Source organism: Nomascus leucogenys, chromosome 5 (genome assembly GCF_006542625.1).
Source record: "Nomascus leucogenys isolate Asia chromosome 5, Asia_NLE_v1, whole genome shotgun sequence".
Classification (NCBI taxonomy): domain Eukaryota; kingdom Metazoa; phylum Chordata; class Mammalia; order Primates; family Hylobatidae; genus Nomascus; species Nomascus leucogenys.
In genome coordinates this window covers 1,686,037-1,702,442 of record NC_044385.1, presented here as the reverse complement: position 1 = coordinate 1,702,442, position 16,406 = coordinate 1,686,037, and the positions used below count along the sequence as shown (strand labels likewise).

At 39.9% G+C, this 16,406-nt stretch overlaps 1 protein-coding gene across 1 annotated transcript in view; it reads left to right on the top strand.

Annotated features, from left to right (window-relative positions):
• Positions 1-16,406, top strand: part of CNST (consortin, connexin sorting protein) — a 118,059-nt gene that overhangs the window by 535 nt on the left and 101,118 nt on the right. The gene's annotated exons all lie outside the window — the stretch shown is intronic.

Here is a 16,406-nt window from a genome sequence, read left to right as displayed (position 1 = left end):
TGGCTGCGCGTCGCGCCAATTTCTCCCTCCCTAGGGGACTAGCGCCAGAAGTCGTTCCTCACCCCGCTCCTGGAGGAGCCTGCGGCTTCCACGGTCTCCATTCCTTTCTGGTCTGTGGCCCACAGCCCGCTCTCCCCACCCTCGGGGATGGTTTTCATTTCCCCCCCACACCTGGTCCCCCCCATCACCACCACTTTGGTTGTCAAGAACCGCGTGGTGTCTCCCTTCCATTCCTCTCTCTGGGCCAGTATTTTCCTTAATTTTTTTAGTTTGTGTGTTTGAAAGACTTAAAGTTAAGATTAAAAATAAAAATTTAAAAACTTACAATTCCTTTCTAAGCTTAAAAAGATTAAGACTTTAGGATGCTTATTTTATTCCTTATGTAAACTTAGCCAAACACATCATACTGTGGAATGCGATTTAAAAGACCCAATTTTGAAGACTAAAAATAGGATGCTGTAATGGAAATTTTGGCAGTTTTTTTTTTTGTTTTTTTTTTTTTTTTAACCTATTGGGCAATGTTAGAAGACACGGTTCTTTGAGAGTGTTTTCGGTGTTTCAGGATCAAACTTAGAAAGAGCTTTTACCCATTATTCTTACCACCAAGGCAAGAAACGGCAGCCAATCAACTCCGTGTCTTAAAATACGTACAATCCTTTCTGCTTACTCTACTGAGAGCGTAATTGAGTTGGGCATTTAAATGCACAAGGAAAAGGTTCCTAAGGAATGTATCACCTAGCAAATAGTCTGAAGATTATACTCATCTGATGAAGCTCAAGCGGATAAAGAATTGACCACCAAATATGACCTTTTGTGGATTATAAATTTGTTAGGACGTCATAGAAAATATCTCATCAACTGTTGCACAAACTCTGGGGACTCATTGGTCTTAATTTGCTTAAATTCTTTTTTCATACAGTTTTCTCACTGACAGTTTTCTAGAAGTGACTTTGCATCCTCTGAACCTCTCTCTATTACTGAGCTGCCTCCCCCTCTCCCCTTAAAAAACATTTTCATAGATTCAGAAATACACTTTTTTTCCCCCCTCCAGGACCTGGAGTCCTAAGTATTTTTAAATCAGATAAAATAGAATTATGTCTCCATGGTTCACTCATAGAAATGTGTCTTTGAATTTCTTACTTTTTAAATATACTTTTAAAAAAACATTGTGGTCGCTGGGTATGGTAGTTCATGCCTGTAATCCCAGCACTTTGGGAGGCCAAGGTAGGAGGATCACTTGCTGCCAGGAGTTTGAAGCCAGACTGGGCAACATAGACTCTGTCTCCTTAAAAAAAAAAAAAAAAAGAAAAAGAAAAATAAACACATTGTGGTTAAAAAAAAAAAAAACACTTATTTTAAAATGCACTGTCTTATTTCATAATGTTTGTGGACCAAAGTTAGCCTACTGAGTCCTAGAAAAACTGATGTTATTTTTTATTTTGCTTTTCAGTGTTATTATTTTCTTTTGGTTTTGGGAAGGAGAATTACATTATAATATTCCCTTTTTACAGTGTTGATGGTTCACTTGTTTGTAATTGAAGGTACTTGAATAATAAAAAGAGATTTTTGTACATCTTATTTTTTTTTCTGAGGTCCCAGGTGCTGAGAATGTTGATTTCACCTTAAAGATGAACTTTATGATCAGGATTTAGACATACTTTATTAGAAAAACTTGGTTAGTGTGCAGTATTTCCCATCTTTTTTCTTAAGAAGTGTGGTTTTCTATCCTATGCTGTTTTTGCCTTTTCGAAGTAATTTTTTTTTTTTTTTTTTTTTTGAGATGGCATCTACTCTGTCGCCCAGGCTGGAGTGTAGTGGTGCCATCTCAGTTCACTGCAACCTCCGCCTTTCAGGTTCAAGCAGTTTCTCCTGCTTCAGCCTCCAGAGTAGCTGGGATTACAGATGCCTGCTACTATACCCAGCTAATTTTTGTATTTTTAGTAGAGACGGGGTTTTGCCATGTTGGCCAGGGTGGTCTCGAACTACTGACCTCAGGTGATCCTCCGACCTCCGCCTCCCAAAGTGCTGGGATTACAGGTGTGAGCCACCACGCCTTGAAAATGGTTCCAAGACAAAGTGATTCTGCTGATGATTTTTATAATCTCTTAAATTATCTTGTTCTCTCAATTAAGTTGGTAGCGAAGAGAAAATACTTTTTTTCTTGCTTTTTACATTTAAATATATTTATTTGTTTGTAAAGGCGGAGTTTTGCTGTTTCCCAGGCTGGTCTCAAATTCCTGGCCTCAAGCAATCCTCCCACCTCAGCCTCCTGAAGCACTGGTATTACAGGCATGAGCTACCACACCCAGCCTCTTTTGGCTTTTAAATGACAACTGTAATTGGGAAATGCCAAGCGATAGTCCTTGCTTGCTGTCAGAATTAAGGCTGTAGGTCTGTAGCAGCAGTCTTCAATAGAAATACAATGCAAGCCATATAAGTAATTTAAAATTTTCTAGTAGTGGTATTAAGAAAGTAAAAAACAGGTAAAATTTTAGTAGTATATTTTATTTAATCATATGTTACTTTAACATGAAATCAATTTTTAAAATGAGATTTTAAATTATTTCATACTAAATCTATAAAATCTGGTATTTTATACTTACAGCACATCTCAATTTGGAGAAGCCACATTTCAAATGCTCAACAATCACATGTAGCTAAATGTTACCTTACCGAGCAGCACAAATGATAGGATTGTCACAGGATTTTTAAGCTGTCTTCCTACACTGAGAGTCTGATTCTGTGGGGTAAATTAAAAACTCCTCTTCCTGGCCGGGCGCGGTGGCTCACGCTTGTAATCCCAGCACTTTGGGAGGCCGAGGTGGGCGGATCACGAGGTCAGGAGATCGAGACCACAGTGAAACCCCGTCTCTACTAAAAAATACAAAAAATTAGCCGGGCGTGGTGGCGGGCGCCTGTAGTCCCAGCTACTCGGAGAGGCTGAGGCAGGAGAATGGCGTGAACCCGGGAGGCGGAGCTTGTAGTGAGCAGAGATTGCGCCACTGCACTCCAGCCTGGGCGACAGAGCGAGACTCCCTCTCAAAAAAAAAAAAAAAAAAAAAAAAAACTCCTCTTCCTGAAGTACTGTGGTATTTAATTTGAGAAGTTTCTATGCAGGAAGAGAGTTCTAAGTCTCTTCCTCTTAGTGTTTTTGTTTTGTTTTGTTTGTTTTGAGACAGATTCTCACTCTATTGCCCAGGCTGGAGTGCAGTGGCAGTCCCGGAGCCCTGAACTCCTGGGCTCAAATGATCCTCCCACCTCAACCTCTCAAAGTGTTGAGATTACAGGCATAGCCACCATGCCCAGCCTCTTTCTCTTAGTGTTGACTGTGTTAACGTTGAGCCCCATGCTTGTTTAGTGAGGCTCATAAGATGAATAGTGTTCAGTCATTTCCTGGCGTGTCATTGTTACTAGTTATTTACATTTGCACATCAACAGTGTGTCAAGGCACAGTATGAGTTTCTGTCTACTAAATTGTAGAGAGAACTTGAGGACCTACAAGAAGATTGAACTTTTTTGTGAACAGGTAGAGTACCTGTTGTTGCAGAGTTATTTTCTGAGTCAGTTTCAGGTAAGGCTAAGTTTTATAAATGTGCTTCTTTATATCATGGTGTTTCTTATCAAGGGAAAGATCAAATGTTTGAGCAAAATTTAGAAAGGAAGAGAGTAGGTTTTATGGCTGTAGAATGCTGGGAGCCTGAGTAAAGTAAAAGATTAACTTGTGTATGGTGGTTTAGGGAAATTTAAAAGGAAAGATGGCAGTTTTTATATAAAGCAACTGACATACTGTCTCCATACGTGCTTCAAGTTGTTTTTGCAACAAGGGTGGTGATTTACATAGAACCGTCTGTGGTTCAGAGCTGCTGTAACAAAGGTAACTCTAAAGCCATTTAACCTCCATAGGGATCAGTCAGACCCATCATTGTTTCTGTCTTGACCTCTGTGCTCCAATAAACTTCCCTAAATACTACTTTAGCTGCTGTGTGTTACATCTACATTAATAGCTAAATTAGCCTGAAGGCCTAATTAATATTCAGTGTAATTTAATATAGGAAACATGCCCTCTTCTCAGCCTTTATAGTATGAAGAAATTTTAAATTACTTGGTCAGTGAACAAACTCCCTCTGTCAAATATAGTCATGATAGACCTGGCACAATGGAGGGACTGTGGGGAGTGTTAGAGGATCAAAGACAGAATTGGGGAAGGGGTATAGTTATTGGATGTTGCTTGTTCTGTGAGAGATGTGTGGATGTTCTATAAGAAAATAATAATGTTTCCATTTGTATTTAAAACTAGGTAGCTGTTTATTGGCACCCTTTTAGTTGGATAAGAGAGAAAATACATTGCTTGGTTTCTACAAGTGAGTCTTAGCAAATTTATTGTAGTTATTTTAGGAAGAGTAATTGATAGTGTGGTAATCGTCTGTTTTTAAAAAGCCCTGATAAGGTTTAACTGGGCTTTAAAAGCATTATATGCTTATTGAGAAATTCTAACTTAATATATGTATGTCTTGATACTGTTATGTAACCTTCTTTCCAGTTTAGGGCCTTCAGGATTCACATGAATACAGGCTTTCCTTTATGTAGGAATCATTCTCATGGGGGAAATTATATATCCTTTCAGGGAATAATATTGTTTTTTAAGCATTTGAAATAATTGTTTGTAATATTCTTTAAAGAACGCATCATTAGCAGAATTCTTTTTTTTTTTTTTTTTTTTTTTGAGATGGAGTCTTGCTCTGTCGCCCAGGCTGGAGTGCAGTGGCGCAATCTCGGCTCACTGCAAGCTCCGCCTCCCGGGTTCACGCCATTCTCCTGCCTCAGCATCTCCAAGTAGCTGAGACTACAGGCACCCACCACCACGCCTGGCTAATTTTTTTGTATTTTTAGTAGAGACGGGGTTTCACCGTGGTCTCGATCTCCTGACCTCGTGATCCGCCCGCCTCGGCCTCCCAAAGTTCTGGGATTACAAGCGTGAGCCACCGCGCCCGGCCTCATTAGCAGAATTTTGAAGTCTTATAATAGCTTGAGATTTCTTAGATTGTTTTTATCCTTTTTGAGACAGAGTCTTGCTCCATCGCCCAGGCTGGAGTGCAGTGGTGTGAGATCTCAGCTCACTGCAACCTCCACCTCCTGGGTTCAAGTGATTCTCCCGCCTCAGCCTCCCGAGTAGCTAGGATTACAGGCGTGTGCCACCACACCCAGCTAATTTTTTGTGTTTTTAGTAGAGACAGGGTTTCACCATGTTGGCCAGGCTGGTTTCAAACTCCTGACCTCAAGTGATCCGCCCACCTCCGCCTCCCAAAGTGCTGGGATTAAAGGCGTGAGCCACCGTGCCAGGCCAAATGGTTTTTATCTTAGTTTTGGGATCCTGCTCTTTAACATTTTGGAGACGGAAACTTTTTGCCATTATACCCTCCACCCTTCCATCTCTTAGGACTTCCTGTTTTTCATCATCATTAGCCATGTGGAAAGGAAAGACAGTGTGTGCCTATCAAAATACTGACAAATCAAGATGATTTTTCCTTTTAGATTAAGAAAAATTCTGAAACAGTAAATGGTAAATTTTGTCACATTTATTTACTTATTTTAGAGATGAGGTCTCACTATGTTGCCCAGATTAGCCTTGAACTCCTGGGCTCAAGTGATCCTCCTGCTGTAGCCTCCTGAGCTGGGGCTACAGGCATGTGCCACACTGTCTGGTTAGTCACCCTTCATTGACATTTGGGCATTTGATATTTAAATTGACAGTATCTAGGTAATTTAGAAATTAACATTATTTTGCAATTGGCGTATGTATTAAATTTTCTTATGAGAATAGTTGCCCTGTTTTTTTTCCTGGAGAGCCACTACCTGATTAAATAATTACATATTTTTTCTATCTTGGCTGCATTTTGAAAACTCAGTGAATTAGGTGACTGTGGTTTTCTAATTTGAATGAAGGTAAAGTAACCTTTAAAAATGCTTTTTGGCCAGTCACAGCCATGCCTGGGACTCAAGCCTGTAGTCCTAGCTACTCTGGAGGCTGAGGTGGGAGGATCGCCTAAGCACAGGAGGTCGAGGCTGCAGTGAAGCATGATTGAACCATTGTACTCTGTACTCCAGCCTGGGTGACAGAGTAAGACCCTGTCTCAAAAATGCATAAATAAATGAATTAAATAAAGTACTTTTTTATATTATAGATTTTGAAATAAGTTATTAAAAAATTTGGGAACTTTATAAGATCAAATGCTGCTGTCCTTGATTATTTGATAGTATACAGCTTATATTTTGATTTTTTGTATGCATTGTCCTTGTTCATTATTTTTCTCTTCTGCAGCTCTTATTACCAGTATACAACTAAATCTTAAAAATAATTTTTAGATGAACTGAAAAACATTGTCTAAGATTTTTCAATAAGGATTTTTGTGAAAATGTGTATGGTTTGTTATTTAAATAGAGATGAGATCTCACTGTTTTGCCCAGGCTAGTCCTGAACTCCTGGGCTCAAGTGATCCTCCTGCCTGCCTTGGCTTCGCAAAGTACTGGGATTACAGATGTGAGCCACCACTCCCAGCCAAAAGTATGTTTTATTTCTTGAATAATAAATAGTGGAGTTATTTATTTATGTGTGTGGTATGTGGTTTTTTTTAATTATTAATTTTTTAGAAAAATAGAAACAGGGTTTTGCCATGTTGCCTGGGGTGGTCTTGAACTCCTGAGCTTGAGCAGAGTGCCTGCTTCAGCCTCTCAAAGTCCTAGGATTACAGGTGTGAGTCACTGCGCCAGGCCTGAGTTATTTGTTTTTACCTCGTGAAGCAACAACTAACATTTTAGATTTTTTTTTTCACTTGTGAAGCATGAAAAAGTTTACTTAAATTGGGTCTTACAAGGGTTCATGTAACCAGCAGGATTTCCTCCCTCAGAGTCAACTCAGATGAAAAGAGGGGTGGACGTTTGTGCAAATTATACTGGTTATAATATTGTGAAATGTAGTTTCCTGGAAAAGTCATTATTGATACCCATTTGTGGCATCTTAATTCAAATTCAGCCATCAGGCTTTATTTTAAATAATTGACACAGTAATCTCTAGATTCTTTTTGCTACAAGCATTTTTAAAATTTTGTCGTGGAGTTCTTTGCCATGCCAGTTAGAGTTATACCTGTAGCATTGGATAAGCACTAGAAAGAGCCAAAATTAGAGGTAATGCCCTTTCTCTTCCCTATTTTAATCATGTAATATTGGTTTTGTGACTCAGAAGAGAGAAGATAGTCTGTTTTATTAGTATTACATTTGAACTCTTGTTTTAAAATTAATCTGTTAGATCATATATTCACCAATGCTCATCTTTTCACTAGCCAGAGAAAGACGTATTTCAAAATAACCTGAAGTAAAATGGTATTTAATTGAAGAAGTTAGTTTTTATTATATTGGGTGGCCTTTTGGTTGGTTATAGTTTCATGCATTCTGATGCATACGGGCTTTTTATCCTTCCTTTCTCCACTGTATAGCTGGGGAAAACCTAGGGATTGCCCGGTGAATGCCAACAGAGCGTTAACATATGTGTCCATGGCTTATTTCCCTGAAGCCTGAAAGAGTACAGCTGTGAGTGCAAAAACCTTATGAGCAAAATTTCTGCTCCAGGAACACTTATCTGGGCTGAGGAAACATATTCTAAGAATATCTGTTTTGTAACTAAAGCTTCCATGTACTTGTGTAATGCTTTGTGTAAAACCATGTACTTTGTATAGCCTTTGCTGGAGAGTTTCCATTTTCCTCCAGCTCTTCAGTGTAAGTGAAAAAATGTGCCCAGAATGTCTCTATAGATTATTCTGCCTTCCCTCACCTTTTAGTTTTTTCCATGGAAAGCTGACAGGTCGGAATAGGTCATATTTTATTAGAAACTCAAAGTGGTGGGGGGTAGAAGTACACATCTTTGCCTCTTTTTTCCTTCTTGATTACAGAAGTAACAATGCTCCAAAGATGTTTTTTAATAAAACTGAGTCTCGCCCTGTTGCCCAGGCTGGAGTGCAGTGGCGTGATCTCAGCTCACTGCAAGCTCCACATCCTGGGTTCACGCCATTCTCCTGCCTCATCCTCCCTAGTAGCTGGGACTACAGGCATCCGCCACCACGCCCGGCTAATTTTTTGTATTTTAGTAGAGACGGGATTTCACCATGTTAGCCAGGATGATCTCAATCTCCTGACCTTGTGATCCACCCGCCTCAGCCTCCCAAAGTGCTGGGATTACAGGCGTGAGCCACCGTTCCCAGCCACTCCAAAGATTTTTTAGAAAGGTAAATAAATTTTAACTTGAGGAAAACATGGTTATTCAAAAATTCGTGTTTTTTCTTTTTCTTTAAAAAAAATTTTTTTTTAGAGACAGTGTGTTGCACTATCACCCAGGTTGCCATGCAGTGGCAATATTATAGCTCAGTGCAGCCTCAAACTCCTGGACTCAAGCAATCCTCCCACTTCAGCCTCCCTAGCAGCTGGGACTGCAGGTATGCACCACTATGCCTAGCTAATTTTTTTTTCAACTTTTTGCAGAGATAGGGCCTCCCTATGTTGCCCCGGCTGGTCTAGAACTCCTGGCCTCCTCCAGGAGCGATCCTCCCATCCTTGGCCTCCCAAAGCACAATACGTGTATTTTTCAGAGGGAATTCTCAGCTTTCATCAGATTTTTCAAGAAATATGTTACTCAAAAAAGGACAAGAACCACAGCATCAATTTGACTTGGTTGGTTATTGCATGTCCTTCCTAAATCTCTCTTATAAGCAGCTATGGTTTTATAAGGATTCCTAAGTAAAAGCATCATTTTTAGTAGTATTTTATTTAAAACAAAAATAATTGAACAGATTATGAAGGAAGGTCATAGTGAGTCAAAGAACAAATCTGAACAAATCTTCCTCAAGTATTTTATTTATTTATTTATTTATTTATTTTTGAGACAGAGTCTCACTCTGTTGCCCAGGCTGGAGTGCAATGGCACGATCTTGGCTCACTGCAGCCTCCACCTCCTGGGTTCAAGTGATTCTCGCCTCACCCTCTTGAGTAGCTGGGATTGCAGGCACCCGCCACCAAGCCTGGCTAATTTTTGTATTTTCAGTAGAGGTGGGGTTTCAGCATGTTGGCCAGGCTGGTCTTGAACTCCTGACCTCAAGTGATCCCCCTGGCTCGGCCTCCCAAAGTGCTGGGATTACAGGTGTGAGCCACCACGCCCAGCTCCTCAAGTATTTTTTTTACCTTATATCTTTTACAGCTGTATTAATTACTCTTTATATTTTTCTAGCACCTTGTGGGGTACTTTTTCTTTTTTTTTTAATCATTTGTTTGTCCTCTGTGCATTTTATAGAAAAGTGAATAATTATTGTGGTTGAGTTTTTGCTGCGAGTCCAAAGAGTTATTCACAGACCTGGGATTAGGGTAAAGGCAACCGCTGTTTTTGTGATGATGAGAAGAATGGGTCCATAGAGAGCTTGATTGTACAGACATGCTCCCTGATGAATTGGGAGTGGGTGAGAAACTGGGTACAGGGTAGAAAAATTATCCTTGAACAGTGGCTAGAAACATTCTTCTACCGAGATGGAGGTGGAGCTTCTATTTCCTTGTCCGGGTGAGACTCTGCTGAGCCAGGAATGGGCAGGTAGGGGACTGGAGACTGGTAATGAAGGTTGAGAATAGCTCTGGAGGAATGTGGTCCCTTGAGCTCTGTGAGGAAGGACGTCTGGCCAGCATTAAGGTTCCAGCTGAGGTTTGATGGATACTGCTTTTAGAGAGTTATTCATTTGTGTAGTTGTGACGCTCTTTAGCAATAGATTGCAGATTGTCTATAAGAGCAGCAAAAGTAGTTAGACTGATCAGGGCTGGGGGTTTATAGGGTGAGTGCAGTAGAAGTATAAGAAGACTAAGGAGTAGCAAGAGATGATACATGGATTCGATGCCAGATAGGAAAGGAAGTAGTGCTAGGATGAGGCTGACTAACGTGACCAAAACATTGGCAGGAGTCCGGCGCTCTCGTGGTTGAACAGCTGGGGTAAGGGCTTGAGAGTAATCAAGGAATAGGAGTTTAGAGCCAGATAAAAGGATGTGGTTGAGACTCATCTGAATTGAACGGATTTGTTTTGTTTATTTTGATATTCAATAACAACGTAAGACTGGAGTAACACTAGCTAAATGACCAGACCATAGGATTTTATTACAGATTTTTGAGACATGAAAAATTATTCATTCCACAAGTATGTGAGGTCATGGCTTTTATTATGCAAAACAGAAAGATAGTGTTTTCTGAAGATTAATCTGCCTCTGATATGCAGGATGGATTGAAAGGGGTATGTGAGAAAACGAAAGCCTTAATTAAAAGTAAACATCATCCTAAACTGTTTTTGAAATTTTATAACCTCTGAAATGATAGAAATTTAATGAGTTTTTGCTTCGTGTTCATAAGAAGAGAAGAAATAAGAGTGAACTCCTGGCTTAGGTTTTGTAATTTTTAAAATTGTGTTTGCCATATGTATTTTATGTTCTTTATCCTGGAATTCATAAATTAATTTTAATTTATTGATAATCCATTTTAACCTATACACTATGATATACATATGCAAGAAAATATGTCATGTTAGTGTATAATTTTGAAATATGGTAGATTTTGAATGACTGTTGAAACCCAGCATTCCTATTAGCTTAATGGCTAATGTCATGAATGGCTTTATATAGATTTGTTTTAATTTTTTTTAGAAAGAAACAGGAGATATACATGAAAAATCTTTTGGTTAGTATAATTTATAATTCATTCGGTATATATTGTATAGAATTTTATTTCTTCATTTTACTAGAATTTTAAATGCCACCTCTTTTGACTTAAGGTTCAGTAAACCTGTTGTGAAAAATTGTGAAACAGTTTGGATGAGTTACTTTTTAAGATCTATACAGTTCCACTATAGAATTCTCTACTTTGTGCCCTGGAAAACTGGTTTTGTAGGAATTCCTGTTTCTGTAGGTTATTGGCAATTACAGCAGGTGTCTCGGTGGTGCTCTAAAATAGGGTCCTAAGCGGTGGCTACCTACTGAAATGGTTGATAAACACACTTTCTAAAAGAAAAAACCCACACATTTATTACATGAGATAACACATGTCAAAGTGACTTTCCACAGTGTGTGGCACACAGACAGCTCTTAGTAAATGGGGTGTTTTGTTTTTAATTTGCTAAACTTTTGTTATTACTTTGTATTTATTTGGATTATTTTCTTTCTAAAGAGGAGAACAATATTAATATTTAAATGACCTGCATAACATTCTTAGTGATTAAAAATAAACTTTTATGTCCTTGGTTCAATGCTTTCAAAAAAGTTTTTGAGTATAAAATATTACATTTAAATATGCAAAATATAGAAAAGTTAAAAAATAAAAACTTCAGTTGTATTCCCATCAACTAAGAGCAAGAAGTGTTAACATTTTGGTATATTTATTTTCAGTCTCTTTGGAGTGTGTGTTTTTACATAGTTGAGGTCATATTTACAATTTGTTTTAGATTCTTCTCTCATTGTAGACACAGAATGTATATTTTTTGTGGCTTTGAAACATGATAATCGTTTCCCTATTATTGAACATTTGTTTTCAGTTTTTTCCTCACTGCCACGGTGATCTTATGTATTCTTGTGTTGCTGTTTAATATAACGAAATACCTGAGACAGGGCAATTTTAAAGGAAAGAGGCTTATTTGGCTCACACTTCTGCAGGCTGTATGGGCATGACGTCACTCGGCTTCTGGGGAGGCCTCAGGGAGCTTTTCCTCACGGTGGAAGGTGAAATGAGAGCAGGCATATCACATGGTGGGAGCAGGAGCAAGCGCGAGCAGGATGTGCTACGTATGTTTAAACAATCAGGTCTCACGAGAACTCACTATCACGAGGACAGCAGCCAAAGGGATGGTGCTAAACCGTTCGTGAGAAATCCACCCCTATGGTCCAGTCACCTCCCACCAGGCCCCACCTCCAATACTGAGGATTACAATTCCACATGAGATTTGGGCGGGGACAAATATATAAACTATTATCACCTTGGATAAGCTATTTAGCTACCTTTCCCCTTAGTTTTCGCATTTGTAACTGTGGGAAATAATACTTCCTAAGGGTTATGAGGATTAACTGACATAATGCGTATAGAATCTGTAGAGCAGTCCTTGAAACAAGCCTGTAAAATATTGCCCCCATGTTCATCTTTATGCACAGAGGAGCTCCCCTTTTTTCCTTTTTATTGCTACTGAAAAAAGTTTTTAGCATAAATCCCCCAATAATAAAAGTACTTAACTGTTTTAATCTTACTACATATTGTGCAATCATTTTCTGGTAAGTTATGGCAATTTACATTCCTCTTGAGCAGCATGAGACTGTGAATATTTAATCGAACCCTCACCAGTATTACATATTCTCATTTATTCATTTATTGTAGAATTGGGGTCTCACTTTGTTACATAGACTTAGAGTATAGTGACATGATCATAGCTCATTGCAGCGTCAAACTCCTGGGCTTAAGCAATCCTCTAGCCTCATCTTCCAGAGTAGCTGAGACTATAGGTATATGACACCACACCCAGCTAATTTTTTTTTTTTTTTGAGACGAAGTCTTGCTCTGTCGCCCAGGCTAGAGTGCAGTGGCACGATCTCGGCTCACTGCAAGCTCCGCCTCCCAGGTTCACGCCATTCTCCCGCCTCAGCCTCCCGAGTAGCTGGAACTACAGGCGCCCGCCACCATGCCTGGCTAATTTTTTGTATTTTTAGTAGAGACAGGGTTTCACCATGTTCGCCAGGATGGTCTTGATCTCCTGACCTTGTGATCCGTCCACCTCGGCCTCTCAAAGTGCTGGGGTTACAGGCGTGAGCCACCGCGCCCGGCCTATAGTCTCATTTTTTAAAATCCTTGTTTGAGAGGCAAATGAATTGCCCATTTTAGTTAGAGAAGGAGATTTATAGAAGATTAGTAAAGAATAAAGTTAGGGAGCTGGTTTGCTGAGATACTGGAAGAAGGCTTAAGAGTTGGGACTGTGTTGGGTGTCGGATCCTCACAGTTCTCCACAAGGACTTGAACTGGATTAAGGGCACCATGAGTCTAGAGGCAGGTCCAATAGGCTCCACCTTCCCCATCCAGCCAAACCGGTGGCCTCAGTTTCCTGTAAAAATTTCTGGTCTATGTATCTGAAGTACTGTTCCATCCCACTTCTTCTTTTTCATCTATCTAATCTTTCTTTCTTATCATGATTCACTTTCATTTCCTCTATGTCTTCCTCCACAGAAGGCTGGCCTGCAAAAACAGCTTAGCAAAGTACTGTGTCCTCTGCTGACAGACTCACTCTGGGCAGAAAGAAGGTGGCTGAGGCCGGGCGCGGTGGCTCAAGCCTGTAATCCTAGCACTTTGGGAGGCCGAGGTGGGCGGATCACGAGGTCAGGAGTTCGAGACCATCCTGGCCATCATAGTGAAACCCTGTCTCTACTAAAAATACAAAAAAGTTAGCAGGGCGTGGTGGCGGGCGCCTGTAGTCCCAGCTACTCGGGAGGCTGAGGCAGGAGAATGGCGTGAACCTGGGAGGCGGAGCTTGCAGTGAGCCGAGATGGTGTCACTGCACTCCAGCCTGGGGGACAGAGCCAGACTCTGTCTCAAAAAAAAAAAAAAAAGAAGGTGGCTGAGCCAGTAAAGCTTAGGCATTACCAAATTTGCCAATAAGAGAAATCATTCTGCCGTCCCAGAAGTGGATGAGTAAAGGAGTGTAGGAATGGGGAAAGTTTCCACACCAGCACAGCCCTCAATATTTATATTAATTTTACTTTTAAACAATATTAGCATATGTCCACTGTTTTTTAAAAAGTCGTTTTCCTGAGTCTAAACATATGCAACTTACAACTCAGTAGGTTCTGCATAGACATTTTGCCAAAGAAGATATACAAATGGCCAAAAACACATGAAAAGATGCCCAGCATCATTAGCCATCAGGGAAATACAAATCAAAACCACAGTGAAATATACCAGTTCACTCCTGGAGATAGAGAAATCCAAGCCCTCCCTTGTCCACTGGAATGGGAGTGTAAAATGGTGTGGCTCCGACGGAAAGCAGTGTGGCAGTTCCTCGTAAGTTAAACATCATATTACCATGTGACCCAGCAGTTCCACTCCTGGGTATACACTGAAAAGAATTAAAAACAAGTGTTCAGACAAAAACGTGCACAAATGTTTATAACAGCATTACTCACAACAGTCAAAAAGTAGAACCAGCCCAAATGTCCATCAACTTATGAATGGATAAATAAAAGGTGGTATATCTGTACAGTGGAAGATTCTTTGGCAATAAAAAGAAATGAAGTGTCAGTATATAGTACAACATGGATACCCCTTGAAAACATGCTGAGTGAAAGAAGCTAATTGCAGTAGACCGCATATTGTATAATTCCATTTATGTGAAATGTCCAGAATATGTAAATCTATAGAGACAAAGTACGTTAGTGGTTTGAGTGATTGCCTAGGGCTGTGGTGGGGGTGCAGGAGAACGGGAAGTCACTGCTAGTGGGTATGTAGGGCAGGGGGGATCTTTTGGGGGTGATAAGATGTTCTAGAATTGATTGTGTACAATTTTGTGAATATACTAAAAACTATTGAATTGTACATTTTAAATAGGTGAATTGTATGGTATATGAATTATATGTCAATAAAGTTGTCATGAAACTCAACTAGAAAAAATACAAGTTTATCATAGAAAATATGTAATACAGAGAAGTGGAAGAGGAAAAGGTAATTAGCATTTTTTAAAATTCCATATTTTTATTTCAGTGATAAAAAATAATATAAGCTTATTCAAGAACAATACCGACACTTTAAAACAACATTCTCATATGAGATTTCAGTGCTCTTTGGGCACGGTGGCTCACGCCTGTAACGCCTATAATCCCAGCACTTTGGGAGGCCGAGGCGAGCAGATCACTTGAGGTCAGGAATTCAAGACCAGCCTGGCCAACATGGTGAAACCCTGTCCCTGCTAAAACTGCAAAAATTAGCCAGGCATGGTGGTGGGCGCCCGTAATCCGAGATACTCGGGAGGCTGAGGCAGGAGAATTGGTTGAACCCGGGAGGTGGAGCTTGCAGTGAGCCGAAATGGCACCATTGCACTCCAGCCTGGGCGACAAGAGCGAGACTCTGTCTCAAAAAAAAAAAATTTCAGTGCTCAAGGTTGTATTTCTGTTTATAACTGGTGGCGGGGGGGTTAAATAAATTTTGCCTTTGGGACAACATCACATGATGTTTTAGAAACAAAGATTTCTCAGTAGTTGGTGGTGGGAGAGTTGGATCCTCACGTACCTGTGATAAAGAACCTGTGCAGTCACAGTTTATACCGTATTCCACTAGTGAACAAAACTTTAATTTTTACAGAGCCGCATCATGTTAAGTGACTATTGTTTTAACTTTATTGATGTTTTTTTTTGCATGTACTAATTTGTAAATTTGGTTTAATTGTGTTAGAGTTAGAAGCACATAAAAATTATGTTTTTACATCTTTTTTTTTTTTTTTTTTTTTTTTTTTTTGAGATGGAGTCTCACTCTATCACCCAGGCTGGAGTGCAGTGGTATGATCTCCGCTCACTGGAACCTTTGCCTCCCAGGTTCAAGTGATTCTCCTGCCTCAGCCTCTTTAGTAGCTGGGACTGCAGGCATGCACTACCACGCCCGGCACATTTTTGTGTTTTTAATAGAGACGGGGTTTTTCCATGTTACCCGGGTTGGTCTCTTAACTCCTTACCTCAGGTGATCCACCCACCTCAGCCTTCCAAAGTGCTGGGGTTACAGGCGTGAGCCACCGCACTCAGCCACAAATTATATTTCTTAATTCTTTTTATCCTATTACCCCTTCCCTTGGCTACCACCCCCTACCCTCCACCCACATCCACAGTGCTTTAAGATAAAGGAGATTAATTTCGCCTGTAGGAATCCATGGGAACTTGGCCTTCAGACTTCAGGCAAGCACCAGAGTGGAAACATTTGGAAGTCTTGTTCTAACATGTTTTTACTTTAAAATTTTTTTAAAATTGAATTAGATTTATGTTTTTAGAACCATTTTGCCCTCCCTTTTCTAGCTTTTGATGGGACATTGCCAAATTAATAGGCTGTTTTGAAGGTTACTAAGATGGGCATCTTTCATTTCAGTAGGGAAAAGAACATGTACTAAAGGAATTACTCAGGTGAAAATGCTTTTGTGATTAAAAATGATCTTCAGAACTGATACTTCTCATGAAGTAAATTTCAACAGTGCAAGCAAACCCTGTTTTCCTGTTGTTATGACTTTGTTGTTCTCACCTCTCCTCCACACCTCCCCACCACAGCGTCACTCCCTTTATAGCCTGTTCCTACTGGTACCTCCTCATTCCAGTTCTCTTTTTTTTTTTTT